This window comes from Sapajus apella, unplaced genomic scaffold, assembly GCF_009761245.1.
Source record: "Sapajus apella isolate SASKATOON/1434 unplaced genomic scaffold, GSC_monkey_1.0 scaffold73, whole genome shotgun sequence".
In the NCBI taxonomy this organism is placed as follows: domain Eukaryota; kingdom Metazoa; phylum Chordata; class Mammalia; order Primates; family Cebidae; genus Sapajus; species Sapajus apella.
Window position 1 is genome coordinate 7749618 of NW_022437013.1, and position 22069 is coordinate 7771686.

The following is a 22069-nucleotide window of genomic DNA, read 5'->3' on the forward strand; positions in this document are numbered from 1 at the left end:
TTCCTTCCTTCCTTCCTTCCTTCCTTCCTTCCTTCCTTCCTTCCTTCCTCCCTACCTCCCTCCCTCGATGTTTTACTTTTTGAGGAATCATCATATTGTTTTCCACAGCAGCTGTATCATTTATGATACAGCTGCTTCCTTTTTTTTTTTGGTCAAACTTTTGCTTTTGATGTCCAGGCTGGAGTGCAATGGTGCGATCTTGGCTCACTGCAACTTCTGCCTCCTGGGTTCAAGCAGTTCTTCTGCCTCAGCCTCCCAAGTAGCTGGGATCACAGACACCCGCCACCACACCTGGCTATTTTTTGTATTTTTTAGTAGAGACAGGGTTTTGCCATTTGGCCAGGCTGCTCTCGAACTCCTAACCTCAGGTGATCTGCCTGCCTCAGCTTCCCAAAGTGCTGGGATTACAGGCGTGAGCCACCCTGCCCTGCCATGATCATCACTTTCTCTCTCTCTAAAATGACTATTTCATAGCTACTCCTCTATCCTCCATCTTCTTTACTTTCCCATTTTCCCCAAGAAGTCTCAGCTGATTACCTCATCCCATAGACTACTGTAAAAACAGAAGCCATCAGATGAGAGCTCCTTCAACTTACCACCACCAAATCTATACACATCTGTACTACATCTGTACTAATGTTTCATTTTTCCCTATTAAAATTGAGAATGTTTCTTTTCTTCTATCATGGCAAATCTCCTTACTTATGTTCTGGTACCATCCCTCTCATCTTCTCAAGGATTTTACTCCTTTGGGCATTTATTCTCTTCCCTAAATTACCAAACTCTCCATCACTCCCTAATCATGCCAGCATGCTGATGGAAGTCATCCATCCTTAAGAAAACAAACAAAATCTACCTCCCTCTACTCCACAATTCCCTCACAATTCCCTTGCAGTGTCTGTGCCATTTTCCTGGTCCCCTTGGCAACAAAATTCTTCAAAAACGTTTTCTACACATATGTCTCCACTTCATCTCTCTTTTTTTTCTCTTTACTGGCCTCTACATTAAGGACACCACACTTCTTCATCTCTTATTTGCTCCCCCAACCACTATCCTCTGGCTTCCACATCTGTCACTCTGCAGAGTTGCTCTTGTTAAGGTCCCTAATGTCCTCCATGGTCATCTCTCATTCCTCACGTACTCAACTTCTCAATAGCTGTAGACAGTTGGCCAGTCCATCCTTGCTGAAACATTCTCCTCTCTTGGCTTCTAAGACTACCTCCAAACTGTCCTCCTACCTCTGTGGCCACTTTTTCTTAGTCTCCTTTGTGGGCTTCTCCTCCCCTACGTAATCACTAGATATTGGGGTTCCTTGCAATTCTGTTCCAGGCCTTCTCGTCTCTCTCTACTCTCTTTCCTAAGGTGATCTCATCCAGTCCCCTGGTTTTAAATTCAGTCTATATTCAGACAACTCCCAAATTTGCATCCTCCTCTGTGAGCTCTGAAATTCATATACTCTGACATCTCTACTTTTATGCCTCACAGGAATCTCAAACTTATGTCCAAAACTGAACTCTTGATTTATATTCCCCCTCAAGCCTCGGTTTCTCTCAGCCTTCCTCATCTCAGCACATGGCACCATCATCTCTTCAGTTACTTAAGCCAGAAATCTAAGAGTCATTCTTGAGGCCTGTGTCTCCCTTTCCCTTACCTCCTCATCCAGTCCCTCTGTGGTGTATATGCATTGTCAGCTATCAATTAAAAACCCATCCAAGGCCTGGCGCAGTGGCTCACACCTGTGATCCCAGCCCTTTGGGAGGCTGAAGTGGGCAGATCACCTGAGGTCAGAAGTTCGAGACCAGCCTGGCCAATATGGTGAAACCCTGTCTCTACTGAAAATACAAAAATTAGCCAGGTGTGGTGACATGTGCCTGTAATCGCAGCTACTCGGGAGGCTGACGCAGGAGAATCACTTGAACCTAGGAGGCAGAGGTTGCAGTGAGCTGAGATTCTGCCACTGCACTTCAGCCTGGGTGACAGAGCTATATCTCATTCCTCGATGAACTCAATTCTCCATGCCTACATGGAGAACAAGGCTCTGTCTCAAAACATACAAACAAACCCATCCAGGATCTGATGGCTCTCTCCCTCTCCATGGCTGTCACCCAGTTCAAGTTACCATCATCTCTCCTGTGAGTTGCTGCCCCCTTCAAAGTCTGGTCTTTACAGATATTGCAAAAAGTCCAGATCAGATCCTGTCACTCCCCTGCTTAAAACCCTTCAGATATTTCCTACTGCAAGCACGTAATATCCAAAGTCCTTTTGTGTGGCCCACAAGGCCAAGCATGATTTCTTTCTGCCCTCCCTGCCAACCCCCCACCCATGCTATTCTTCCTCTTAACTACTACAATCTGGCCCTCCTGGCCTCCTTTTAGTTTCTCAACACACCAAGATCTTTGCCACCTTAAGGCATTCCTACTGGTATTCCTTTTCCCCGGAAACCTCTTTTCCCATTCTTCCTATGGCTGAATTTATCTTTCAAGTCTCCACTTAAATATCACCTCCTCACAGAGGCTTTCCCTGGAAACTTTACCTTGGTTATTCTCTACTATTGCAACATGTTCATTTCCTTCTTGGGACTCATACTTATCACGATTTGTAGTTGTGTATTCATTTTTGTGATTATTTGGCTGTAAACTCTATAAGAGTAGGAACTCTGTCTTTTTTGTTCAACAGTATATTTCCTCCACATGGTATGATCCTGGCACACAGGAAGTGCTTAGTATTTTCTAAATAAACCAATGCATGAATAGAAGTGAATTTGAGGCATACAGATTAAAATCCTCTGGCCATTCCATGCAATTTATTATCAAATGCCTACTGCTTGTGTCTCAGCCCGTGAAAGGCACGTTTCTGGATGGGAAGTCTGGCCCATGGGAGAAACCCTTCAACATCTCTGTCCAAAGACAAAGTCAGGGAAAGAATGTAGTCAAAGAAACAGTACAGGGAGGGCTACAAGCTAAGAAGGAATGGAAGACGGCATGGCTCCAGCCTTTTTAGGGGAGTGACGGTGGGAAATCCAACAGCTATTCCTTCTCAGGGAAGGAATTTGTTTACGGGTAGACAACTATCCTTTCAGAATGGCAAGAGGCTGGAGGATGGGCAGGATGACTTTGAGTAGTTCTTCCCACTCTCAGAGTCTCTGGGTAGATGATTTGGATACTTTCCTAGGGCTTCCTCTCTATTTCCCTTCCAGGTCTTCACAGCCCTGCAACTTCCTCTTCAGGTGAGCTTGGAGAGGCATCTTCTAGAAAACCTGGCATTGTCTGGATTCTTTTTCTCATTGTCCAAATAGTTGTTTTTCCCCAGTGGGCTGGAATGGAGGCACCTGTCACCCATTTTAGCAGGTCAGGAGGGAGCAGGTCGAGAGACCAAGGTCATCTTTCCTTTCACAAATACCTGGAAGCCTGGAGTCATCTTGCAAAAGACCAATCCCATAATGCTTCTGAGAGGAAGCTGCAGAGGACCCTCTATACAGCTGTCCCTCCCCTGTCCCCTCCTCCCTCTAGGAGCTACACAGTCAATAGATTCAGACATGTTGTCTAATAGGTCCAGACACGCTCCTAAACCCTCCATGCTGGGGCTGCCAGCCTGTTGACAGATGTGAGGCCTGTGCCAGATGTGAGTCTGATGCCATATGGCACTGTGGGTCACAAGGTCTGAAGCTGCTGCCACTGAGCTGTGGCAGAATTAGTGGGGAGATCCTTGTGTTTTAGCCCCCACTCACCTGTCACTGGCAGAGGCAGTGAGGGAGAACTGGAGCAATGAAATATTCATAGGAGCTTGAAGGAGTTGTCATGTCACACCAAAGAGCCCTGAGCACCCCAGCCTCTACCCTCCATGTACCACACCAACTAATTCTGAAGGAGGCAGAGACATTTAGAGATTGACTAGCCAGAAAGGGAGAGATGAGGAATGAAGGGAAAGACACAGGCAAGAGAGGAAGACAGCTGAGCAGGAAAGGGGACCAGGCAGAGCAAAGAGGAAGAGGAGAAGAGAGGCCATGAAAACAAGATAAAGAGGAGAAATAAGACAGGAGGAGGGCTTTGCAGACGGTGAAGGGGAAGGTTCACACTTGGGGAAGGCAAGCACTGCAGAAGCTGTGCAGCCACCTCTGGCTGTCTTGGCTTTTTGGAGGCGCTCTCCAGTTCCTCACCTGCTCTTTTTTAAATGCTCTTGAGCTGTCCCCCACCCGCTCTGCCTTCAGGGCTCCCACTGCTGCTAAAGGGCAACAGGGTAATGACAGTCTTTTGGTAGAGGACCTTGGGTGATGAAGATTTGAGGGAGGGAACTGCTATTTTGCCATGCTGAGAGCCTAACTGTACCCTCTCCATCTCATGGATGGGGATGCAGCAGACAAGGGGTAAATCAGAAATGGCATCAGGAAGAGACCCAGGACAGCTTCCTGACTTAGGCCAGTTTGCCAGTCACCAGAGGCTGTAGTGTGTGTGAGAAAGAGGAGATCAAAAAAAGAAAATAAGAAGTGGAGAGAATTCCAGAAAGTGGGAGGGAATGGTCATGTTAGGCAAAGTGGAGTTGGCAGGAAAAAGACCAGCAGGCCTGAATTCTTCCCCTCAGTGAACACGTCTCTCTGAGGCCAGGCTGGGCTGCAGAACGCTGGCACAGAATGCTAAGCCAGAAAAGGGTCCCTGGCCACCCAGATCTCTCTCTCCTCTTGGATCTCAGACTTTAGCCTGCCAAAGGCTGAACTGTAAACAAACCTTGGAGGGCAGACAGGGGGAGCAGGTGTGGGCAGGAGCTTCTGGGAACTTCCCAACAGGTAGCTAAACACCCGGAGCTCAAATAGCACTCCTCTGGGGGCTGTTTGGCAGGTGCCTGCTGCACAGGGCTCTGGGCAAAACCTCCTGAAGCCAAATGTGGGCCTACTCAGCTGGCTGGCTGTGCCATCTCCCTCCTTCCTGTGAGGTTGCTAGGCATCGATGGCCTGGGCCACCAGCCTTCCAAGGCCCCAGCCCCTGACGTTCATCAAACTCCTGGAGAATCTCAGAGTTGGCAGGGAGCTTGGAGTTTATTGACTTCCCCCTTGTCCACTCTCTGCTGATTTCCAGAAGCAGCAGGGGGAAGCTTTCTAGAAGATGACTGCAGCTGGGTACTGCAGGAAGGGCCAGATTTGAGCAAGTGGAGAGGGAGGGCACTGAGAACAGGCCCAGAGACAGAAGGGAACGTGCGTATGTGGCACGAGGCATTAACACAATAGCCTGAGTAGATGAGGGAGTTGCTGGGGAGATATTACTTGGGAAGCAAGCAGCATAGCTGACCCAGCATAGACAGTGAGTAGGCCTTTCCCTCACTCCCTCTCGCATGTCTAGCTCTGTTCGGACTCTGGGTTCTACCCTCCACCCCCAACTCCCATGCTCCTTTGGGAAGCTTGTGAAGAGAGAGGCAGGCCAGTCTAGTCAGAGCTGGGCAGAGAATGGCACATCTATCTCAATGCTTTGCCTAGATGTCTATCTGCTCCCCCCGCCTGCCTGAGATGATGCAGGTGGTATCAGAAGCCAAGAACTTATGCCCAGCACTTGCCAAGCCAAGTTGACTTCCTGTGAGGGAGCAACTCCTGACTCCCTTCAGTGCACCATCTCTGAATTGTCCAATCAGGAGCACAGTCCAGAGACAGGGCAAAAATTAGGCCAAAAACTCAGTAAAGGAAGGTACATGAATAGAGACCTGGTAAACTAATGTCACCTTGTCTGGAGGCATCCAGAAACACCAACAGCAGCCTCAGGACAATGAGACACCTTTTATTCTGCCTAATTGCATCTTCCTGTTGAGAGGGAGGAAAGAATTATAAGGTCTTTCTTAAACAGAGGTCAAAAAAGGGGAGTGAAGTTTGTGAACCTTCCACCTAAGAATGAAAGCCAAGAGCAAGAGCATGTGCTGTTCTGAACTACTAACACAAGAGGGTATGTGAGTTAGCACCAAAACACTCTGTACCTCCCGCACGCTGGTAGCTGGGAAACCCCTGTCTGTTTCCTGAAGGTGAGTGACAGAGAAATTACAAACCTCAGAGCACCTGTGGGCTTGTCTTTGGGTGCAGCAGGGACAGGCAGGGAGTGGGTGGGTAAGAAGATTGGATCCTACTATACAACCAGGCTTGGGGAAAACAGAATCCTAGGGAATCCTGGGAACCCACAAGCTCTCTATATGGAAACACTGATTTGATGATGGACCCCAGGCTTGACTCACTAAGGCAGAAAAGCAGAGCCAGGCATTTTAGGAAGAATCAAGAAGAGTAAGGAAAAATGATTTTGTTTGGCCCAACCTTCAGTTACTTAGAAATATTCTATTAATCAGAAAATCCATTCCATCAGCATTCAGGTTTGGGGATTACGATGTTGTTGCTGCTGCTGCTGCTGTTTTTTCAGTAATTAAAATCCACAGAGCTGAGGCTCTCTGTTATAGAAGAATGCCAACTCTGCTCTGATTTTTCCGTTCTTATAAGGGTAATAATAGCAGAGTTCCTTACTGTGAATCAGGGGCTTCCTCTACCAGCTTTTAGATAGCATTCATTCATATATGCAATAAAAGTTTACTGAGCACCTACTGTGTGCCTGGCATAGTGATGAGTACTGGAGATTTGGAGATAAATAAGGCCCAGTCTGTCCGCTTAGGGAGGTTGTAGTCTAAGGTGAGGCAGGTATGTAAACAGATGAATGTAAAACCATGTGTTACCTGGTACCACAGAGGGCATCAGAAGATGCTGTGTAAACACAGAAGAGGGTATTCCCCCAACCATGCTGTGACTCCCAGTATAAGACCACCTCTCCCTCCTCTCACCAAAGGTGAGAAAGACATTCCAGGAAAGCAATGTCAAACCTGACAGCAAAGGAAAAATTAAGAAGATTCAGTAAAGAGGGAAATCTCTAGGTATTTAAGTCACTGCAGTTATAAAAATAAATCATAGAACAAATTCAGGAAAAACTGAAGGGAATGTTTAATTTGAGGACTAATGCTACACACTGACTCCTTTCATGTCACCTTATGAAATGATACAGTGCAGTCTGAAGAGGCCACAGAGACAACCCGGGACAGAGCCCAGCACTGGACTTGTCAGCCACATATCTAATGCATCACCCCAAAGCTACACATGGAAGGTCCCCCTCTCATGGGAGGAGCCAGAAAGGATGGACCACCAGCAGATACATTGAGATCCAGCTAGAGTAATAGAGACCAAAGTCATAAAGCTCACATACCCCATTATGCCCACACTGAAGAAGGTCCATGTGGAGCTAGCTCTATGAATGGGCCAGGGCCAGCAGTGAGGAGCTATAAATAACCCAACTGTAGAGCCAGATGTGACACAGGAACATCCCCGAGGGACGTGGCTACATTCTGGTTTCAGGTTTCAGGTTTCAGGTTTCAGCTCACAGAGGTCAAGCTGGAAGGAGGGGGGCGAGTATCAATGAGCACAGCAATACTATTACTCATAGATGGGCTGCAGCTCTTGCTCTTCAAGTCCTATCCTAGAAACAAGTCCCCTTTCTCACCCTAGAGGGTAAGAAGATGGCTTTGCCCAGGATTGCAAGTAAGGCTCTAAAAACTTTTCAGAAAATAATTCCTAATGAAGGTACTCAGGTATAGCCATAATATCGGATTAACAGCTCCAAGCCAGCAGACCAGACACTTGTCTAATTAATAAAACTTGTAAAGCAGAACAACGTATTGATATTACAGGCACGGCACTTAGTACAACAACAAAACCGAAATCCACGCAGAACACTCCATCTTCTCTAGGAAGCCCTCTCTCTGCCAACCTGTCCAATCACTTCCTGAGTGCAAAGAGAGCATAGTGTAGAGCTCTGGGCAACTGGCTTGGGGGAGAAGAGGACTGTAGGGAAGACAAGCCTCTGTGACAGGCACAAATCTTCTAAAGGGTAGTTCCAACTTGAGCTTTGGAGTTAGTGATCTGGGCTGGAATCCCAACTCTGTGGCAAATTGCTTAACCTCTTGAGCCTCAGTTCCTTCATCTATAAAATGGGGTTCATGGGGTGCCTACTTTAAAGCACCTTACGTGAAGATTAAATACATATGAAGTGCTGGTGCAAAGTAAGTGCTCAATCAGTAATGGCTATTAGCAATTATTGTTATCAGTATTGCTAGGCACCTACTAATAAACTTTGCTGTCTTGTTATAGCACACTCGGCTTGCCTTTCTCCACAGGACGTAATGGGGGTGATTTAAAAATTGATTCAAAACTCTCTGCACCTGGGCCATGACTTCAGATCTACAGAATAAATATATTTTGCTGTAGGGAAGTCAAATTCAATTTTACTACTTAATTAAAGCCAAATTCTCATCATATTTCTAGTAGTTAACAGTGAGGGAGCTGAAGTAAAACTGGTTTGAGATCCCAGGTCTGCATCTCACTTGCTGTGTGACCTTGGGCTTGTGGACCTCTCTGCGCTTCAATTTCCCGATCTGTAAAATGGGTGTAGCATCCATCCCATAGGGATGTTGTGAAGATTAAATAAGGCAATGCATGTAAAGCACTTAGAACTGTGCCTGGCACAAAGAAAGCACTGAGTGAATGCCAGCTACTGTTCTCACTGTACATGGACTACGTAAAGAGCTTAGCACAATGTCGGGCACATAATAACAATAGCAGCTACTAGGATCATCAGTACTCTAGGTAAAATGAGTGGCTGAGGGTGGAAGAACAGAAGTAAGATCTGGTGTTCTCCACGAAGGGAGTGAGTTAAGATAAGCTCGCCTTTAGGACCTCAGGCCCCCCTCTCCCCTTTCCTTTACAGAGCTTAAGAAAGGAAAGTGACAGGTATGTTCCTGCATTTTCCCGATTGCTAACATTTTCTGTGATTGGTGCACCACCTCATAGGGTGGTCTTGCTTCTCCACCAAGCGGAGCTTTGCGAACGCTGACGCTTCAACCGGCCTCACCGGAGAGCTGGCCAGCCAGGGTATCCCGGCCCCGCGGAAGCAGAGGCGCTGAGAGGCTGGGGTGGGAGAGACAGCTAGAAGCCCCTGACACTTCCGAGGCGTAAAGGCGGGAAGGGCAGGGTCCGAGAACTCAGAGGGGCGGTCTCCTCCCCCACTGTACTCGGGTGGTTTCCCTCCCAGCTTCTGGCTCTCCTCGCCCCTTTTTTCCCGATCCCCCCGCACCCCCCAGCGGAAAACTTCCCACTCGCGCCGCCACTTTTCCGACAGTGTCCAAAACCTCATCCCCGCGCATCTTGCCTTCCAGTTTCCTCTTTCGTGGCCTCGAAGGGGCCCGCGGGCTGCCAGGCGACCCAAACAATGCCTTGGGATCTCGGGGTGAGGGATGGAGATGGATGTCTGCTCCCGAAGTGCCAACTCAGTTCAAAGACCAGGTGGAGGGGGCCCCTGCCAGCACCGCCCCCAAGTCACTTTGAGGGGCTGGTGAGGACCCTAGCGCTCGACTGCCGACCCCCTAACCCCACAGACCCCTGCGTCAAAGGCCAGGCGCCCCCCAACCCAGCTGCTCAGAGCGCAGTACTTACTGTCGGGGCCCCCTCCGGACCCGGGCTGGGCTACTGCCTAGCCAGGAACTGTCTCGCTGCCTCCCTCTCGCGCTGCCCCTGGCTCTGCCCAGAGCCGAAGGTAGCAGCAGCGGCGTCTGTAGGAAGAGAAAGATCACGCCTGCCTTAGAAACCCAGCCCCTGATGTGACCAGAATCTTAAAGAAGGAGGCGACTGGCTCAGCCCCAGAGCCGCGGCTGAGGTGGCAAACTAGCGAGGAGCTGGTAAACACGGCGTCTGCTGCCTCTCACCCGCCTGCAATCGGGCAGTCGCGGGGACAGTCGGTGCCCCCAGGAGGACCCCTCCTCTCTCCACTGGGGACCTGCCCACTCAGGGGAGCTGGGGAGGGAGAGGATGGGAGGACATACATGTGCGGACAATCCAGCTGCCACTTGCATACTTACTAAGTGCCAGGCACTGTGCTTTACATCCATTTTCTCATTCCAGCATCCTCTCCACTGTACGGAAAATAAAATTGAGGCTCACAGGAGCAAAGCAAGGAGCCCCCAGTACAAGCTGGGGGTACCGATTTAAACCCCGAGGGATCTCAAATTCCAGGCTGCCTGCTTCAAAAGCCACCTTGTGCTACTGCAAAGCAGCATTTGAATACCTGTGTCCCTACCTCCAGTTTCCCCATTTTTTTCTGACTGGACTAAGAACAAATGGCAACTCCAAGTCAGTTTGCCCCTGGAGATGGAGCCCTGGCAGGCAGGATCCTGACTGCAGTGTCTACATCCAGAGAATGGCCATCCCTCTTCACCTCAGACAATTCATTCATCCTACATTTATTATGTACCTACTATGTGCCAGGGCCTGTGGGAGACAGAAAAAGGAAAAGGAAGAAGTCTCAGTCCAGATGGCATTCCAGGAGACAGTCACTGAGTCTTTGAGGTCTGGGTTATGCTAGAAGTGTCAATGGGTTGACAGTCAGTCGCCCTAAAAGGGCGGGCAACCAGTGTTCCTAGACACCTCTTCCATGGCAGAACCTCGGGAGCCACTGTTAGGGGACATGTGGTGAGACAGGGCTTGCAGAGACAACGTGGGGAGAATCCTCATCCCATGGGGCTGATTCTGACTCCTTCCTGCTGCTGTAGTAAGGACTCACACCACCTCTATAAAGCATGAGTGGAAGGCAGCCTTATTGGGACATTAAGCTCTGTGGCTTCCACATGGGATCTATCCCAATCTTCACACCTTGGCAATAGTATCTATGAAATGAGAAAGATGTTTTACTCCTTCCTTCCTGGTCAAAATAGTGAAATAACACAACATTTCCTGCCCCTTCTTCATTTGATCATTTTAAAAAGAGCACTTTTAGAACTTCTATTGCTTCCTGCCTTGCCCCAACTTATCCATGCAATCATTTATTTAGCAAATATTTATATGTTTATTTATTTTGAGACAAGGTCTGGCTCTATTGCCAAGGCTGGCATGTAGGGGCACGATCTTGGCTCACTGCAACCTCTGCCTCCTGGTCATTTAGCAAATATTTACTAGCATCTACTTTGTGCTAAGCACTGTGTAAGGAGCAGGGCACCTCTGTGGTTTTGTGGAGGGGAGTCTGCATGGAGGTGGAAAAATTACAGGGCTGGAAGTTAGAAAACACGTTTGAAGTACTTAGTCCTTTGACTAAATAGCTGTGTGACCCTGGATGAGTCATGTTTCCTTTGGGGACCTCAGTTTTCTTGTTGTTCAAACAGGGATAATAACACCTTCTTATCCTACTTCACAGGAGCATTTGTGTGGCTCGATGGAGATAATGGATGTGAAGGCACTTTGAAAAGTATAAAGCCACTAGACAAATGTCAGGGATTAGTCTGTCTCCAAGGTGGGAGGGGGCTGCTGGGAAGTAAAGCTTAAAAGAAATCCTGGCTGACTCTCCCAAATTGATTGCACTAAATTTCATCTTCCTTGAATCACTGAGCCCGCACCTGGGTGGGAGTCTTTGCTCTGTGAAATACCGTTCTCCCTCAGCAGTGCCCATGACACACGAGTTAGTGATGACTTGGCCTTAAGCCTCAAAGATTGTTTTGGGGACTTGAATGGAACCAGCAAAACAGTCTTGGCTCTGGGTTTAAAATTTTTGGCAATGGCAATCTCCTCTTCCCACTCTAGCCCATCCAACTCAAGGACTGCAGGTTTCTGGGTAGAAACCACTTGAGGCCTCCAGAGACACCCACTTCAGAAAGCACAGGGCTCATGTCAGACAGCAGAGGTTGGCCATGTGGGTGGATGCTTTATTTTGTTGGAAGCTGGGGGTTCTGTATTCTGCCCAGATAGCTGAGATCTACAATAGAACTAGTGTAGACTTTGGCAAGGTCTCTAGCTTGCTCTTCTTACCCCCTATAAGCCACTGTAAGTATACCTACCATCTAAATTACAGTTCTATGCTTTCTATACAAACGTGGCTTCAAGACAATTTTCCAAATTTCTAGAAGCACTCTTCTCTACCCTCTCCTACCCCAAGTAAATGCACACTGTAAGGAAATATAGGGTCTTGCCAGACAAAACCAGTTTCCAGACAAATCCGCTAGTCTCCCCCGTTCCCTTCCTCCTTCCTACTAGTTTTCAGGGGCTTCCCCTGAAGCCCCTAGGATATAAAAATTCTAGAATTGACGGCAGAACAGAAAAGGCTCAGGAACCTGGGAACCACAGGCAAGCCCAGAGTTGCACTGCACAGCTCTGGGGCAGAACCAGAATGGAAGTCAGAGGGAGCAACAGAAAGCACCCGGCCTTGAGCCAAGGCACCTGAAGCCAGCAAGTCCCTAGGGGAGCTGCAGAACAGACAGACTCCACATCCAGCCTCCCTTGGCAGTTTCAGAGCCCATCCCTCTTGTGGCTGAGGCTCCTTTCAATGTCTTCATAGATTCCCTTGTCACATCCATCTCTCCCAGGCTGCTCCTCTTAATAAAGTGCCACTGCGGCCACTCCAGACAGACTGATGTTATCCTTCACTCACCCGCCCTTCTTCCCAGCATGGACCACACAGCAGTGATTCAGGCTTCCCAGGTCACCATGCAGTCTCCTGGGGAAATGCTTTCAGAGTGCCCAAGCTAGAAGCTTTGGGTATAGGCGTATCAAATACTCCTTCCTTGCCCATCAGGGTGGCCTGAATCCTGGATTCAGTCTTGCCCTGAGTTCCCATGCCTACCTCGGCTTGCATCTTCTTCACTGGCCTCGCTGCCACTGCTCTCCTGCACTGTATAACCTGTGTCTAATTTGCAAAGCCTTTCTCCCGGTGGTTGTCAGGTGGTCTGTGCTCCCTGAAAGAACAGAAAGCTTCAAGATCCAAATGAATGAATCACCAATGGTGAAATTTCAGGCACAATGACAGGCAATTGAGGAGACATATTTGATCACATCATGTTTACCTATGTGTAAGGCTGGCACTGAGGATATTCTGGCATTTTCCCTCAGATATAATGAAGACTTGGGATAGATAATAGCAAAGAAGGCAACAGAAAATACACCAGGCTGGGAACAGGGAAATCTTGCTGCTCATCCCAGGTCTTACACTAATTAGAGATATGACCCCACACCTTCCCTTCCTAGGCCTCAGTTTCCCCCATATATCAAGAGATCACTGACTTAGCCAATTTCAAGGGCTCCTTGCTGTTTTAATAAGCTCAGATTCTAAGCTGTCTGGCATGAATAGATTGATGTTCCTCCAAGATTGGGCCCTGGTTCCAGGACTCGGGCCATGGCACTGTGTATGCATGGGGGTTAAACAGAGAGGAAGGGCTGGCACTATGGACACAGGCTTGGTGCTGCTATTCAACAGTGCAGCCAGTGTCTGACCGACCCTTTGCTATGAGAGCAAAGGGATAATCTGTTCAATGCCTCCACTCCTTCTTGCACCCCTCAGGCTCCCAGTGGTAGCTAGCTGCCTGTGAACACCCCCGTGCCCTCCAGGACTAATTATATCTGCCCTAGGATCAGGGCTGGAATTTCCTCCATGAACACCTATATCACCATCCCACTTGTTCAAATCTTACATTCCTTACTTAGTGATGGGTAAACAACTGTTGCCTCAAACCCCTCTGAGTGTCCCTAGTAGTCCCGGCACTCCCTCCCTCCACACCCTGCTTCAGATCCGGCAACTAAAGGGTTAATGTCTGGCCCCCATAGCGGACTTCCAGAACATTGCTTTGTCAGTGCACCCACCATATAGGCAATACAAGATTTTCAATATCACCCTAGTCCAGGATTCCATTCTAGTTCAATGCCCCTCCACATTCGCAGGTCGTTTCTCTGTGAAGATTTGCCAAGGGCCTTTTCTGTGGGGATTTTTTGTTGTTATTGTCATTGTTTTGTTTTTTCAAGGGCTTTTTTGAATTGGTGCCTGAGTTTCTGCTTCTGAGTCAGGTGGACCCTGGTTGTTTCACAGAATGAAGAAAAAGAAGGCAGCAGGGGTAGAGGATCGGGAGGGGACCAGCTGCCTTGGTGACCCTCTGCTCTGTGTCCTGGATCCAGCTGCCAGGGGATGAGGCCACATGTGTTGAAGTCGCAGGGATACTCTTTCCTGCTATTACCCCCGCCACCACTGGTTTCCTCATTCAAGGACTGTCAGGTGTTCCTGACTGACCCCCAGGCCCACCTGGGATACTTGCTGCTATTCTCTTTCCCTCCTTCATAGCTAACCGCTTCCTTTCTGCTCAGAGCCGGAGCAAGCCTCCCTAGCACCGAAAACCCCCCTCACTTGGCCCCTCTCTTTCCTCCCTCTGCTATTCCACATCCTTCTCCCTGCCAAGGCCTAGCTGCTCCAATGGGTGCTTTGCCCCTGCGGTGTGAATGTTCTGTTCTCGCTGGGCCCGGTATTAATTTGCTCTCATTTGTGAGCTGCTTTGTTAACGTGCATGGCCTTTTCTCAATGGGTAATGCTGCTCCCCAGTGCCTCTGTTGCCTCCCCACCCACACCCTCCTTAACCTTGTAATAATGTGCCCTCCCCTGTGGAGAGGGGGGCTGGGCTTTTGAAAGTACTTTTTATACATGATGTAGTAAGTTCACCACATCCTCAAAATCACCGGAGGATATGAAGCAGGAGTGATTCCTGATCCCTGTGGAATGAGTGAGGAAACTGAGGCTCGGAGAGGTGAGAAGCCTTTTTTGCGTGGATAGCTACTGTGTGATGTCCAAACTGGCCTAGAGGCACAGCTGATTCCCATGGCACCCCACACGCTTATGTCATTCATCTTCTGCACTGCCCCTTTGCTGCCCCAACTGAGTCCCCAGAAAAGTGTACATAGGCGCACACGCACATATAAATTTTGCTTCCTATTGTGTAAGCAGTCATAAAACCTCTGAGGGTCAGGCCCTTGTCAGTATTTTTTATAAGCTGTCCAGGTGATTCTAAGGTGCAGCCAGGGGTGAGCACCGCTGCCTGAAAGGAAGATATAAAAAAGAGACAAGAGAATTGGCTTTGGTGGCCAAGAGCGTTCTTTAAAAACCTTGGGTCTCCCCAATAGGAACTGAAGGTAGAGTAAATGTGAACTATGGCCCTAGATTCCATGCCTCAGTTTCCTCCATTCTGCAGGACTTTGCAGTCCTTCCCCCATGCCCTGGACTGGCTTAATAAATTAGTCATCACTGAGGTTGCTGTAGGAAGGAGTATAAAGAAAGAAATACACCTCTCTCCCCATATGCATATGCTTGCCAATTGCTGTGTAAGTATATCTTTAATATTTTCTCCTGTAAGGATGGAGCTAATTTGTCCTGATTAAGGAAGCCATAGGGTCTAACTAGAGGTGAAGGAGAGATACTTTCCTATCAATCAACTAGAAAGAGGTGCTCCTCAGGTAAGAGATAAACTTTTAGGAATAATAATCATCCTAATAGCTATCATGTATTAATCACTTACTATGTGACCGACATTTCAGTTATAGTACCTCATTTAATCTTCATGATTGGTCTCTGAAGTAGGCATTGCTTTTTTTTTTTTTTTTTTTTTGAGATAGAGTCTCACTCAGTAACCCAGGCTGGAGTACAATGGCACAGTCTCAATTCACTGCAACCTTCACCTCCCGGGTTTGAGCAATTCTTTCAAGCGTTTCTCTTGTCTCAGTCTCCGGAGTAGCTGAGATTACAGGTGCCCACCACCATGTCCAGCTAATTTTTGTATTTTTAGTAGAGAGGGGGTTTCACCATGTTGGCCAGGCTGGTCTTGAACACCTGACCTCAGGTGATTCGCCTGCCTTGGCCGCCTGCCCAAAGTTCTGGGATTACAGGAGTGAGCCACGGTGCCCAGCCTGAAGTAGACATTACCATTATATCTATTTTACATATTAAGAAACTGAGGCTCAAGAAGTTAAGTTACTTGCCCAAAGGCCGCCCAGCTAGGAAGCAAGGGTGTTTCGTTTGGCCTGCACAGTGTTTTCAAAGCACTTTAATTCATTGTTAACACTTTAAAATACTCAGATTTTGTATAAGAATCTGGATTTTTGTCTTCTCTTGAAAAATCTTACCTTGCAACCCTGGGCCTTAAGGGCCCACCCAACAATAATTAGCTGAAGCTAAGTAGCAGTACCCCTTGTGGATGAGGAATGGGCTCTCCAGGTCACTCCAGTCCTTACCACTCTTTCCATACCCTCATCATGTGGCCAAGTGTCAGCTGGCATTTAGTATTGTATTTGTACTGTTGTGTTGCCATTTTTTTTTTTTTTTTGAGACGGAGTTTCGCTCTTGTTACCCAGGCTGGAGTGCAATGGCGCGATCTCGGCTTACCGCAACTTCCGCCTCCTGGGTTCAGGCAATTCTCCTGCCTCAGCCTCCTGAGTAGCTGGGATTACAGGCATGCACCACCATGCCCAGCTAATTTTTTTTTTTTTTTTTTAGTAGAGACGGGGCTTCACCGTGTTGACCAGGATGGTCTTGATCTCTTGACCTCGTGATCCACCCGCCTCGGCCTCCCAAAGTGCTGGGATTACAGGCGTGAGCCACCGCGCCCGGCCTGTGTTGCCATTTTTATTAAAAGAATGATTATTCTTTTACTCTTTATGAAGAGGAAAATGGAACATTTTTTGGGCATACATTTGATCTTCCCCTAGTGAGTACATAATCCCACCCCTCCATTCCCTTCCATCACCTCTTTAACATGATGAGAGGAAAAGCTGGGCACCTCACGCTTCGCCTGCCCATCCCAGAGCACTGGTGTTTCAGAGGGCAGTTATAGATGTCTGAGGTTAGAGACAGTCTCTGGCTTGTGGAGGCAGGCCCGGAGTTGGGAGGGAGGAATGGGTTCCCAGAGGACCTCAGCAGCAGAAGATGACTGAACTACACTTTCTAAAACCAGTTGTCTAGTCTGGCTTCCTGGTCCTCATCTGTAAAACAGGCATCATGTCTACTTTATGGTTATTATAAGGATTAAATGACTATATATATACACATACATGTATATTTAGAATCGTGCCTGGCTCAGAGGAAGTGCTTAACAAATGTTAGCTATTTTTAATATTATTAAATGCCATGTTGATTTCCCTTTTGTCATCCCTTAGCCTTTAACATATGGTTTTGTCTGAAAGTTTCAGCCTGATCTAAACGATACTGTGGATTATTAATGGACACTCCCATGATGAGTCAATGTGATGAGGAAAGAGGAATCTTACGGATGCTTTTTCCCACTGAAACAGACTCCTTCTAGAGCCAATCATGGAGGTTCTGGGTGACATTTTATTAGAAGGATGGCATTTCCTACTCTAGGGAGAAGTCAGTTTTGCCTTTCTCATGTGAACCATACCAGGCTTCCAGGCTTCCATACTTCCATTCTTTCACACTTGCTGTTTCCTTACCCAGAATGCCCTCTGCCACCTTGTTTACCTGGTAACCTCCTACTTATCCTTCTGGACTTAGCTCACCTTATCTGGGAAACCCTCTCTGAACCTTATCTGCCTCCTTAGGCAGAGTTAATTTTAAAGGCTACCTTTCACTGGAATGTGAGTTTGTTGAGGGCAGGGTGGGACATATGTCTTTTTTCTTTTTCTTTTTTAGTGGGACATATGTCTTGTTCACCATATCCCTGGCACAAGAATAGGTACTGAGTAAGTGCTCTTTGAAGAAACTGGGAGGAGGGATGTGTGGAGGAAGAAAAGGGTTCAAGATGATACCCTGGCAGCCACATTTTGGTGGGGCACTTTCGGGATCCCAGCAGACCTCCTACTTCTGCTTCCACCTGGCACCCCAAGTACTTCAAACCAACGTCATAGATTCTCGGCACTCCTCCTGGACCTATTCTAAGTCTCTCCTGTAAAGTAGGTGGGCGTGACCATTTGCAGAGCCTTTTCCCACTTTCAGCAGGCCCATTCTCCTTTGGACAGCCCTCACTGTGATGGATCCACGTGCTCCTCATTCCCCAGGTTTTGCAGGGTGTGTCCAAAGCATTGAGAGTTTCCTGGGGATCCTTCTGAGCATCAAAATGTTTTATGTCCCCATTCCCTTGAGCCCTGCTCTCTTACTAGGTCTTCCTTCCCAACATATCTGGATCTCTAATGCCTCTATCTAAAGGGGATTTCCAGCACTGGGATGCTAGTTGGGGAGCTATTTCTGGGCGAGTGAAGTTCTAATGCCCATTCAGTCACACCCCACAGTCTGCCCCCTAAATTAGGAGAGGGTTTTCTTCAAGTCGTTTTAAGTATCAGTCTTGTGTGGAAGACCAGGCAAATATAGCTAGGTGAGATTTGTATCAGCAACCCTGCCACCTCCATTAACAACACAAGGTAGCCACAGAAGCCCCTCAGCCCTGATTAGCAGTCTTTTTCCTTCTACTGCTACCCAGTGTGGTCCTGGTCACCATCTCCTATGTCATGGCACCTTCCCTGTCATGTTTCCTTTAAGCGATCCGAGTTACTTTGCCAGGAGCAGCCTCTTTGTGTGCAAAAACAACTTGAGAGCCATTAACAGGAAAGTGCATCTTTTTGAAAAGCCAGATGATTCTAAGGCATTAATGGACACTTTTGCAATCCTGTTTCAGAAGGAGCTAATGTCGCTTAAACTGCCTGGCACTGAGCCAAGAAGTATTCCGATAGCAGCCTCTAAGTATGAGAATGTGACCGAGGACCCAGCATGCGCCAGAGGAGCCAGGTAAGGTCGGAGAACAGTGAGAAAACCCAGGACACGAGTTCTCATAGAGTGCCAAATCCCAATGCCACATGCACGTGCATGCGCACACACACACATCCAGAAACACAAGCAGGGCCACATGTTGGCACAAAAACACCACCCACACTCTTGCTATAAGACCCACATGTGATTTGCCAACAAATTGCAAATTAACCTCCTAGTGAACAGATTAATGGTATTCATGGTAATTTACACTCCAAGTTTCATAGCAACAGACTGAGCATTCTGGTTGTGGAAGAATTCAAGGATTTTTAAGTTCCTGGAGACATTGTAGTAATTAACCTGATAAGCCTATGCAAATTAGCCCCAATTTGACACTGTCATTTTTGAATCCAATATCCAGGGTATTTGCCCAGAAGGTTGCCCGTCACCACTCCAGATCCTTGGCTTGAGGTGCTAAGATGACAGATGTCAGTCTGCATTTGTCTATGCAAATAAGGCCCCTGAGCAGAACTCCCCATCAGGCCTGGAAAGGTACTGGACAGTTACAAATGGTCTGCTGCAGGGTGACGAGAATGGAGTCAAGGCTTCCAGGAGGAATGGGGAGGGGGCCTCAGCCGATTTGCACAGGTCTGACAAGTATTTCTTTAAGGGCCGTGGTTTGAGGATTAAAACTCCTTATCTGGACAAGAGTTTGGTTTTCCACCTGAAGGTCAGGAAGAAGCAGCCTCTTTGTGGCATGGTGCCAAGTGCCACTAGAGTTTTTTATTTTTCCAGAAAGATCAGCTTCCTAAAATAAACCCAAAATCTGGGGTTCCCAGTTTCTGCCCCGGGAAGGTGAAGTTTAATTGGCTCTGTTGCCCATTTTGAGCAAAAATCACAGAACGTACTCAGCTCCCTCATCAAATCAATCAGCCTATGGGCACAGCTTGTGTGCTCTCTCTGCGGGTGGACTGGTTCCTGTCTAATAATGTGTAGCCTCAGGGGGTGGCCACTCCTCCTCCCACTCCCATACTGAGCTCCATCCTTGACCTCATTCCTGTTTGATCTCTCAAACCACCAGGGCTCGCTGAACTCCGTGGTAAATCCACCCTGTGCTTCCTGCTCTGCAGGGCACAGCAATGAAGTGCCAAAGAAGAGATCATTCTTGCCCACTGGCGACCCACTGCTACTGCCCAGCTCAGCTCTCCCCAGGACTTCAGGTGGCTGTGGCTCTTTCAGCTACAGCCCCACAGAACAGCTTTGTTGAGTCTTCACTGAGGGTAGGGGAGAGCTGCGGAGCTCTCTGTGCAAGGAAATACTGCAGAGAAACTATTCAAGTCACCGAGACCCAAACCTCCCACTAATAGGTTACCACCTGGAACTCAGAGTGCTTTCTGGAATGCACTGTCAGACACAGTGATGATCACAGTGGCTTTACCATGCTTAAAAAGCTAACACTCAGAGGTGATAAAACACTTGAAACTTACACCAGAGCCATTAGGTAATAACTATCTTTATCTGTCTTCCTGACTAACCTTTAGCTAAGCGAAGATTTCAAAAGTGCTAGAAGGCCTCCCATGCAGCTGCTGGCTTCCTTTCTGAATATGTACATGGAGCCATCTTCCAAGATGCTGCCTATGGCCACTCTCACTCTTATCTACCTTCCCATTCTCACCATCCCCAGGCCCCTATTCACCCAGGCACCAACCCATCTTCTTTGACTTCCAGCAACACTTAATATCTGTGGCACCAGCTCCCAGAAGTATAGGCCCAGGACCTGAATGACTGCACTACACAGTACTGCAAGAGGGATGCATACGCCTGAAAGGATTGCTTGTGGACTCAAATAATAACCCACGATAATGATGATGATGATGATAACAGCTTCCATTTGGGGAGCATTTACAGGTCAGCCACTTTACATGAGCTCTACATGAAGTAACTCACTGAATCTTCACAACAACTCTGTCAGCTTGGTGCTGTCATTAGCCCCCTTTTACAGACAATGTCACTGAGGCAAAGGTTTAAGCAACTTGCTAAAGATCACACAGAGAAGAGGCAACACTGGAAATTAAACTCTAGCTGACAGATGCCAGACTGGGCATTTAAGTACTATCTTGAAACATCTCACACATGTATGTATCACTATTTTCCAAACTTTAGACAGATGTCACATCTTAAAAAATAAATTTCTATTTTAAAATAGCACTGCATTCTTACTAGTTTGTGATCATTATGTGTTTACTAAGAGTAAAGTTGCTGTGAAGAGTAATCCAAAATATAGGTCTGTGGTTTGGCCGGATTGAGGACTAGGAACATTTTGTGCATACAGTATGCCCACCCTATGTCTTCTTACCCATGAAGTCACACATTCCTCTTATCTGCTCATCTTCTATTTGATCTCAAAGACCCCGGGTGTCTCTGTGGATATGGCAGGGGTAGGAAGCCATGACTACAGCTATCTGCATATTGTCACTCGTCATGCAAATATTTACTGAGATTCTACTATGTGTAGAACAGTTTTATACACTAGGGATACTCAGCGAACGAAATAGATTTTAAAAAACATTTCTGTCCTAATGGAGCTTGCCTTCTAGTGAGAAGACACAGACAGTAAATAAATACATGGGCAAAGTTATGAGATAGTTCAGAGAATAAGTGCTTTGGAAAAAATACAGCAAGGAAAGAGGGTACAGGTTTGGAGATGAGTGGCTGCAATTTTACAAAAGGTGATCAGAAAAGGCCCCACTGAGAAAGTGGTGACTGAGCAAAGAGCTGAAGGAAGAGAGGGAGGCCAGCCGTGTTGATCTCTGGGGCAAGAGCCTGTCAGGCACAAGGAGTAGCACGTGCAAAGGTCCAGAGATGGAATGTGCCTGGGGAGACCAAGGACTGTGAAGAAGGCCAGTGTTGCTGAAAGAGTTTGTCTGTGACAATGTATGTGAATGGTTGTGTGTGTAGCGATTCAGGAGTAGGCTGTGTCATTAGATTTCCAGGTGGGCTGAGGGCCACCTTAATGTCACTTGCTTGCCGGGCTAGTCCTAGGTGAAATTATGAGGCAAATGTGCATGCCTGTCAATCCTCAATCCCCTAGTCCTTCCTTTTTGAATCTTTAGGAGCCAATTTGCCCCCTCAGAATTCAGGGCTTCTGCTGTGCTCTCTGCCATCACAGCCAGTCCCCAACCTAAGGAAGAAAGAGTTCAATTGGGAGTTCCACAGATCTGGGCTTGCTTCCAGTTTCCACTACTTATTAGCTCTATGACTTCCTTTGGATAGGCACATCATCTATTTTTTTGAGCCTCAACTTTCTTAACTGTAAAGTGGAAATAAAAAGGTATTGTGAGGATTGAGATAATGTATGTAAAGTGCTAAGCCAGTGCCCAGTGCCTGGCACTTAGTAAACTGGTCAAGAAATGACAACTATTACTCATCCACACCCACGTACGAGTTACAGAGAACAATCTCTGCACCTTCAGTCCCCTGAAAGGCCTGTGGATTTTGTGCAAGGAAAATTCTTGAACACATCA

At 47.5% G+C, this 22069-nt stretch overlaps 1 protein-coding gene across 1 annotated transcript in view; it reads right to left on the reverse strand.

The window, feature by feature from the left end:
* The window catches only part of FRMPD3 (FERM and PDZ domain containing 3), a 92566-nt gene extending 82926 nt beyond the window's left edge, over window positions 1-9640 (reverse strand). Inside the window, exon 1 of the mRNA XM_032250904.1 lies at window positions 9494-9640. The gene's annotated coding sequence lies outside the window, so the exon portion shown is untranslated. The remainder of the gene's footprint in view (window positions 1-9493) is intronic.
* Window positions 9641-22069: the final 12429 nt, after the last annotated feature.